The sequence below is a fragment of the Theropithecus gelada genome, chromosome 10, assembly GCF_003255815.1.
Source record: "Theropithecus gelada isolate Dixy chromosome 10, Tgel_1.0, whole genome shotgun sequence".
Classification (NCBI taxonomy): domain Eukaryota; kingdom Metazoa; phylum Chordata; class Mammalia; order Primates; family Cercopithecidae; genus Theropithecus; species Theropithecus gelada.
In genome coordinates, this window is record NC_037678.1 from 20,472,334 (window position 1) to 20,481,219 (window position 8,886).

The window sequence follows — 8,886 nt, forward strand, 5'->3', positions numbered from 1 at the left end:
CTGTGGTCCCAGCTACTTGGGAGGCTGAGGCAGGAGAATGGTTTGAAACTGGGAGGCGGAGGTTGCAGTGAGCCAAGATCGCGCCATTGCACTCCAGCCTGGTGACAGAGTGAGACTCTGTCTCAAAAAAAAAAAAGACTTGTGCATTTTACTGTATGTAAATTCTACCTCACTTTTAAAACACTTTTAATTTAAAAAATTACTATGGACTCCTAAAGATCCTGTGTTTATTTAACAGCTATCAGATTTTATCATATTAGCCAGGCACAGTGGCTCACACCTCTAATCCCAGTACTTTGGGAGGCCGAAGCAGGAAGATCACTTGAGCCCGGGAATTCAAGACTAGCCTATCAACATAGTGAAAGCCCATCTCTACAAAAAATGTAAAAATTAGCCAGGCACGATGGTGTGTGCCTATACCCCAAGCTAGTCAGGAGGCTGAGGCAGGAGAATCATTTGAGCCCAGGGGTTTGAGACTGCACTGAGCTCTGATCACACCACTGCACTTTAGCCTGAGTGACAGAGTAAGACCCTGTTTCTTAAAAAAATAAAATAAAATAAAATAAAATAAAAATTAGCATATTATAAATTGAGATGGACAAACTTTATTTTTATTTATTTTTATTTTTTTGAGATAGAGTCTTGCTCTTTCACCCAGGCTGGAGTGCAATGGTGCGATCTCAGCTCACTGCAATCTCCACCTCCTGGGCTCAAGCAATTCTTCTGCCTCAGCCTCCCAAGTAGCTGGGATTACAGGCGTGTGGCACCACACCTAGCTGATTTTTGTATTTTTAGTAGAGACAGGGTTTCACATGTTGGCCAGGCTGGTCTTGAACTCCTGACCTCAAGTGATACACTCACCTTGGCCTCCCAACATGCTGGGATTACAGGCGTGAGCCACCACACCCAGCCCAAAATAGAGAAACTTTAAAATATTTAACTCATTTAGAAATAACAATAATAAACTCATTACACATTAACATAACATTTTAATGAAAAACAACTATATTGTCTACAACAAAAAAATAATGAGAAGAGTGTCATTGTTTTATATCTTTGCAAATTTCTTTAATATGTGGCCTAAAAGAAGATGGCTGGATTTTTAAACCAACTTCTGCATTTAATTTTTTAAGCTCTCACATGTCACTCAGTGTTTGGAAACTCCACTGTATACTTGAAAGAGAAAATAAGTGAAAAGACAAATAACCCGTTATTATTATTATTATTATTTTCCTTTTTTTTTTTTTTGACATGGAGTCTCGCTCTGTCACCCAGGCTGGAGTGCAGTGGTGCCATCTCGGCTCACTGCAAGCTCTGCCTCCCAGGTTCAAGCTGTTCTCCTGCCTCAGCCTCCCTAGTAGCTGGGACTACAGGCACCCGCCACCACGCCTGGCTAATTTTCATATTTTGAGTAGAGACGAGGTGTCATCACGTTGGCCAGGCTGGTCTCGAACTCCTGACCTCAAGTGATCCTCCTTCCTCGGCCTCCCAAAGTGATGGGATACAATAGTGAGCTACCGCACCCAGCCTATTATTATTATTAAAATAATTTAGACCTCATGACCATCTGAATGAGTCTCAGAGCCTGTAGGGTCCCTCCTCACCACACATTGGGAACTGCGGCTCTGATCTGCCCCCCAGGCTAATTTTTTAGCATTTTTCTAGAAAAGAAATAAAATACCCACATATAGAATGGGGTTTATGTTAGCTACTATTTTTTATATGCTTCCTAGTACCTTTCTCATTTTCCACAGTTCTACCTTGCCTCCCCTGTGTCTTCCAGGTTCAGCAGCTTCAGAGAGCAGAACATCTTTTCCTCTCAGCCTGGCCCTCTGCAATGGAGGCCATAAAGAGGCCAGTAGTGAAAGCTACAGAACACATGAGCATGGCAGGGGCTGAGCTCCATTTCAGGGTAACCTCCATCACTGTCTACTTGCTTACATATAATATCACCATAATTTGCTGCTGGAATTAGTCTTTGTCTTGACAAATGTATTCACATATGTATCTTGCATCCAAGTTTTGTTTTTTTTTTTTTTTTTTGAGACAGGGTCTTGCTCTGTCGCCCAAGCTGTAGTGCAGTGGCGCAATCTCAGCTCACTGCAACCTCCACCTTCCAGGTTCAAGCGATTCTCCTGCCTCAGCTTCCCCAGTAGCTGGGATTATAGGTGTGCGCCACCATGCCTGGCTAATTTTTGTATTTTTTGTAGAGACAGGGTTTCACCATATTGGCCAAGCTAGTCTTGAACTCCTGACCTCAGGTGATCCGCCCTCCTTGGCCTCCCAAAGTGCTGGGATTACAGGCGTGAGCCACCCTGCCCAGCCCCTGCATCCAATTATAAAATATGACTGTCACTACAGAAAGTTCTCTCATGTTTCTTTTCTCTTTCTCTTTTTTTTTTTTTTTTTTTTTGAGACAGAGTCTTGCTCTGTCACCCAGGCTGGAGTACAGTGAAGCGATCTTGGCTCGCTGCAAGCTCCGCCTCTTGGGTTCACGCCATTCTCCTGCCTCAGCCTCCTAAGTAGCTGGGACTACAGGCGCCCACCACCATGCCCAGCTAATTTTTTGTATTTTTAGTAGAGACGGGGTTTTACCATGTTAGCCAGGATGGTCTCAATATCCTGACCCCGTGATCCGCCTGCCTCAGCCTCCCAAAGTGCTGGGATTACAGGCGTGAGCCACCTCACCCAACTGTTTCTTTTCAATCAAACTCTGTCCCCACCACACCACCAGAGGCAGTGTGGTAGGATAATAATAATAAATTAGTAAAAATTAATCCCAGAATATTTTAACTAATCCCCAGTGAAATTCTTTTTAAATTTATTTGGGACCAGGCATGGTGGCTCAGGTCTGTAATCCCAGCACTTTGGGAGGCCAAGGCAGGAGGACTGCTTGAACCCAGGAGTTCAAGACCAGCCTGGGCAACATGGCAACCCCCCATCTCTACCAAAACAAATTTTTTAATTAGCCAGGTGTGGTGGTGTGCACCTGTAGCTGTGGTCCCAGCTACTTGGGAAGCTGAGGCAGGAGGATCACTTGAGCCCAAGGGGTCAAGGCTGTGGTGAGCCATGTTCATGCTACTGCACTCAAGCCTAGGTGACAAAGTGAGACCCTGTCTCAAAAAAAAAAAAAAAATTATTTGGGAAATCTCTGGATATCTTAGGTCTACTGTTCTTGGTTATGGACTCTATAGAAATCACAAAAATTTTCCAGTCTTTTCATAGATAATAATAGGTATTTTGGTTTTTTTCTTCAAGTTATTCTAAATTATGAAAACAGGAGAACTGCTCTTCAAACTGTAGAACAGGTATTCAACAAAAGCTTTTTATTTCCATAATACTGAATTGCTTGGATCTAAGGAAGAATATATTTAATGGGCAAAAGTCTCAAAAGAAAATGCAGGTCACTATTGCTCTTTCCCATTTATCAATAGTGCAGCTCGGCAAAGCTCACATCGTATTGTGCAAGGTGAAAAGAACCCTCTCAGGTTCCAAGTTGTAGGATATGATTAAAGCCTAGTGACAATAAACCAAGCTGGCCTCAGGGCCTGTTTCCCAGACAGTCCTTTTCAACATCAGTACTCAAGGCAGATCAGAACCTTTCAGAGCTAGGGGAAATACATCTGCAGTGCTTAATTGTACACCCCTTGAGGCTTGCAGATAAACTCCCTTATCAAAAGAAGGCTTGAGTCCCCAACAAGTATTGAGTGGCTCAATTATTTCTTCCTCTGTCCCACGAAAATGGTTTTTCAGTGCAGAGGATAATTCTGCACACATTTATCAGTCCTGGCATAGACCTAGCCTGGTGGAGCACATGTGGATGAAACGTGTGATGTCCAATTTCAAGGTGTTTACAGTATATGTAGTTCTCTGTTTTATGGGGAGCGCCAGGTAGACAATGACTCCAACTAAGAGGTTAGGCAGGGTGGGGAGGGGACTTGTGGAAGAGGGAAAATGTGAACCAAGCCTTGAAAGAGCCAACTATTTTTTAATACCGCAGCCCAAGTGATGTTTCTGAAGTACAAATCTAATTATTTCATTTCCCTCTTTAAAGCCATTGGGGATGAGAAATATCAACACCTACTTTGTTTTGTGAGATAATGGTGCCCAGCACACAGTGAGTAAGGAAACTGAGGCTCAGGATGGGACCATGCTATCTCCAAAGCCAGCTAGTTAATGGCAGAATCATACTAGAACTCAGGGCCCCTGGGGTCACTGCTCCCCAGCACCTCAACAGCCATTCTTGGCTGAACTCACTGAGCAAAATCAAGGTGCCAGCAGGACTGTGTTCCTTTCTGGAGGCCCTTGGAGAGAATCCATTTTCTTTTCCAGCTTCTAGAGGCTGCCCACATTCTTTGGCTTATCGTTCCTCTTTTCCTCTTTAATGGCTGATTGAATCCTTCACACATCACATCACTCTGACACTGACCCTTCTGCCCTCCTCTTACATTTGTTAGGACCCTTGTGACTACATTGGTCCTACCCAGATTACCTAGGATAATCTCCCGTCTCAAAGTCCTCATCTTAATCCCATCTGCAAGGTCCCTTTTGCAATTTAAGATAACATATTCAACAGGTTCCAGGAATAAGAATGTGGATGTCTTTGGAGAGCCATTATTCTGCCTACCACAGATATAACCTAGCTGTTACCACCAAGGGTTGGAATGAGGATCATTCTGGGACTGCTGCAAGAGGCTGGAAACTGGAACCAAGTGCTCCCTTCATGGTAAGAAGCCAATGCTGGAACAACACTGACTGGAGCATCAAGCAAAACAGGAAGGAACAACTCCTTCTACCCTCCTCCTGGCTTCGAGTCTCTCTCTAGCTCCCCTTGTTGGCGGGACCTATCAGAAGGCCAGCTGGCTACAGAGGACTGTAGTTTCGCAGTTTCAGTTCCAGCATCCCAGAGCTGAATATAGAAGGGTGGGTTGGAAGCCGAGAGACAGTAGCTTAGTAACTGACAAAGATGCCACTAAAAAATTCAGTTTAAACAAGTGACAGCCTATGATTACATTGCATTTAATAAAAAGTTCAAAGCTCCGATATATAATGGTTTTTATAAACCAGTAAGAAAAAGCAACCCAGTAAAAGTGGGTAGATAAGAACAAAAGATTCACAGGTACTGTCCCATCCTGTCCAGTCCTATCCCACCGCTGTGTCTGCCAGTCATGAGCTCCACGCAGTTCAACAAGGGCACCTCCTCATACGGGCTGTTGGCTGAGGTCAAGAACTGGCTTCTGTCCAAATATGACCCCCAGAAGGAGGCAGAGCTCCACAGCTGGGTTGAGGGACTCACTGGCCTCTCCATCAGCCCCGACTTCCAGAAGGGCCTGAAGGACGGACGGGATGCTCTTATGCACACTCATGAACAAGCTACAGCTGGGCTCAGTCCCCAAGCCCAACCACTCCATGCAGAACTGGCACCAGCTAGAAAACCTCTCCAACTTCATCAAGACCATGGTCAGCTACGGCATGAACCCTGTGGACCTGTTCGAGGCCAACGACCTGTTTGAGGTTGCAGCTGCAGGTGTCTCTTCTTGCCCTGGCAGGGAAGGCCAAGACTTAGGAGCTGCAGAGCGGGGTGGACACTGGCATCAAGTACTGGAGAAGCAGGAGCGGAACTTCAGCAGCCCCCCGTGAAGGCTGGCCAGTGCATCCTCAGGCTGCAGATGGGCACCAACAAATGCGCCAGCCAGTCAGGGATGACTGCATATGGCACGAGGAGGCATTTCTATGACCCCAAAAACTAAATCCTGCCCCCCATGGACCACTCGATCATCAGTGTCCAGATGGGTACAAACAAGTGTGTCAGCCAGGTGTGCATGATGGCTCCCGGGACACGGTGGCACATCTATGACCCCAAGCTGGGAAATGACAAGTGTGAGAACTCCTCCATGTCCCTGCAGAAGGGTTACACACAGGGCGCCAACCAGAGTGGCCAGGTCTTGGCCTGGGCCAGCAGATATACGACCCCAAGTACTGCCCACAAGGCACAGTGGCGGATGGGGCTCCCTCAGGCGCTGGCGACTGCCTGGGCCCGGGGGAGGTCCCTGAATATCCCCCTTACTACCAGGAGGAGGCTGGCTACTGAGTCTCGCAGCATGCTCTCTCCCCACATCATCTCCCCGTCTGGGTTTTTGGGTTTTTCTGTGTTTTCATCTCTTTTTTTCTTAACGTGTTCAGTGCTGACAATCAACTGAGGGTCTGTGAGTGGTGGCATGGGATCAGGCAGCAGGGCTTTTGTCTCCCTTGCCTTGGTCCTTCGCAGGACTGAGCCACCCGGCTGTGGGGGAAGGGGTCAAGGCCATATCCCACTAAGTGTTGGGTGAGGGTCCTTGTTGGCACCTCCAGGCTGTGGGCCGAGCTGTGCTGGGGAGAAGAGACCTGGGCTTGGAGGGAACTGGTCCCCAAAGCTTTCCGCTTGCCTCACCTTTTCCCCCTTTTGTCAGCTGATCAGTTTGTGGTTTCTGTACCCACTAAAGTTTCAGGACGTATCAACAAAAGAAGCATACATTTTTTTTTCCCCCTAGGAATGGGGCGGGGACAGTGGAGAAGGTGCTGGGAAATGAGTCCCTTGGGAAATGGGGCCTGGCCACAATGCTAAATATCTCAGGCTCCCAAGTGGCTGGATTTCCCTAGTAACCTCAGACCAACAGATCTCAGACCCTCAGACCTGCCCTGGGGCCCGGTGGGGAAAGTGAGGCCCATACAAGGAAGTGGAATTCTGAGGTGTGAGGGCTAAGCTTGACCCCCCGTCCATGCTAACTCCCCACACTGTGGCCTCAGTAGGTTTTGTTGTTGTTGCTTAGGCTGGAGTGCAGTGGCGTGATCTAAGCTCACCGCACCTCCACCTCCTGGGCTCAAGGGATTCTCCTGCCTCAGCCTCCCAAGTAGCTGGGACTGCAGGTGCTCCACCACACCTGGCTAAATTTTGTATTTTTAGTAGAGACAGGGTTTCGCCATGTTGGCCAGGCTGGTCTCGAACTCCTGGCCTCAGGCGATCTGCCCGCCGCGGCCTCCCCAAGTGCTGGGATTATAGGTGTGAGCCACTGCACCCAGCCCCTCAGTAGGTTTTAAGGAGCCTCCAGCCCTCCTTCCCCGCTTCTTGGCTTGACCAGCTATACTGCTGCATCTCCCCCCGCCACATGCCCCGCCAAGTACTGCACAAGGACCAACACCCAGGGGCCCTGCTCCATGAGATAATGTGAAATACAACTGTGGACCAAATGCAATAATACCTCTGTTTGTAAGAAGAAAAAAAAAAAAAAAAAAAAAAAGAAAAATTCACAATGGCCAATAAACAAATGAAAATACTCTTGATCCCATTAGTGAGCAGGGAAATGCCTTAGGGTCTAGACGCAGGAGAATGAGGTCATCCTTTTTGTTTAGAAGATAATCCTAGGGCCGGGCGCGGTGGCTCAAGCCTGTAATCCCAGCACTTTGGGAGGCCGAGATGGGCGGATCACGAGGTCAGGAGATCGAGACCATCCTGGCTAACACGGTGAAACCCCGTCTCTACTAAGAAATACAAAAAAAAGCCGGGCGAGGTGGCAGCGCCTGTAGTCCCAGCTACTCGGGAGGCTGAGGCCGGAGAATGGCGTGAACCCGGGAGGCGGAGCTTGCAGTGAGCTGAGATCCGGCCACTGCACTCCAGCCTGGGCGACAGCGCGAGACTCCGTCTCAAAAAAAAAAAAAAAAAAAAAAAAAGAAGATAATCCTAAACCTTAATTTTGGCACAGCTGAAACACAAATTAGCACACCAAGAATGAATGGATCAATGAAGAGCAAAAGTTCTCCAGGTAGGAAATAGGAAGACTGGAACATGAGCATACAAACCATGCTAAAGGAAGAGCCTTCTTGGGCCATGTCCAGATACATGGAATTAAATCTTCAGAAGAACAGTGCATGTAGTGTCTGCTCATTGTAAAGCTCTCAGTTCAGAAACAATAGCCACTTTCGAGAGCACTGCTAGAGAGGTAGCTCCGCCCACTCTAGAGAGCCCCAGGCCAGTCCCATTTCCCACAAGCCAGCTGTAACAAGGAGGAGGAGTAAGTCTGGGGTGTGGGGTATTGAGAAGGGCGCAGGGCCAGGAAAAACAAGTTAGAGAATCTCTAGGCACCGGTGAGTCATGTTGATCATATCATAGATCAATGTCAAATGAGGTAAAATAAATGACTAAAGTGGCCAGGGTACTTCTGGGCTAGCACATAGTTGTGGAAAGAGGAGTTTGTCTTCTTTTATCTTATTCCCAAACCAGCATAATTTGTCTTCAGTGACCCTTACAGCATTCTTGGTGCTGACAGTGAGTGGGTCAGCTTGGTCTTTTCTGGAGGAAAGATAGAAGAGCAAAAAGTATCCAAAAGAAACCAGATAACGAAAACCTGAAGCCTGAAGACGTTTTTCTTGTATGTCAAAGTCCTAATTTTAGACCCAGTGGAAGGCTCATTATCCAACATATTACAGTATGGAATTGTAACTCTGCCGCGTCTAGAAGGAACTGTCCATTACCAGAAAGAAAACAGTCTGCTCGGTCAGTCTTCAACATTCATGGATTACGGTGATGGCAAAAGGGTTTCTTGACTTTCAGTCAGTTGCTTTTTGATCTCTTTCGAGTCACCCTCAGAGGATACCTGGGTACCCATTTTTCTTCCTGGTTACTCTCCTCTTTCTCCATCCACTACCCACCCCACCCCTACCCTGAGTCCTCGTTCCAGTCTAGACTGTAGGAACAGTCCTGGGCCGCCTTCTAAATGTAGCATAAACCAGACCAACAAACCTTTCTCTTGAGGGTTCTGATAGTCCCCAGTCATCCTTCCATGACTTATGCTAAGCGGCTCTCTCTCTCTGGGTAAAAAGGGTGAGGAACAAAAGGATTCTGTGAAATAG

The 8,886-nt window shown here is 47.1% G+C and overlaps 1 pseudogene; it reads left to right on the plus strand.

Annotated features, from left to right (window-relative positions):
• The first annotated feature begins 5,168 nt into the window (after positions 1 to 5,168).
• LOC112632901 lies at positions 5,169 to 6,091 on the plus strand (annotated as a pseudogene).
• The last annotated feature ends 2,795 nt before the right edge of the window (positions 6,092 to 8,886 follow it).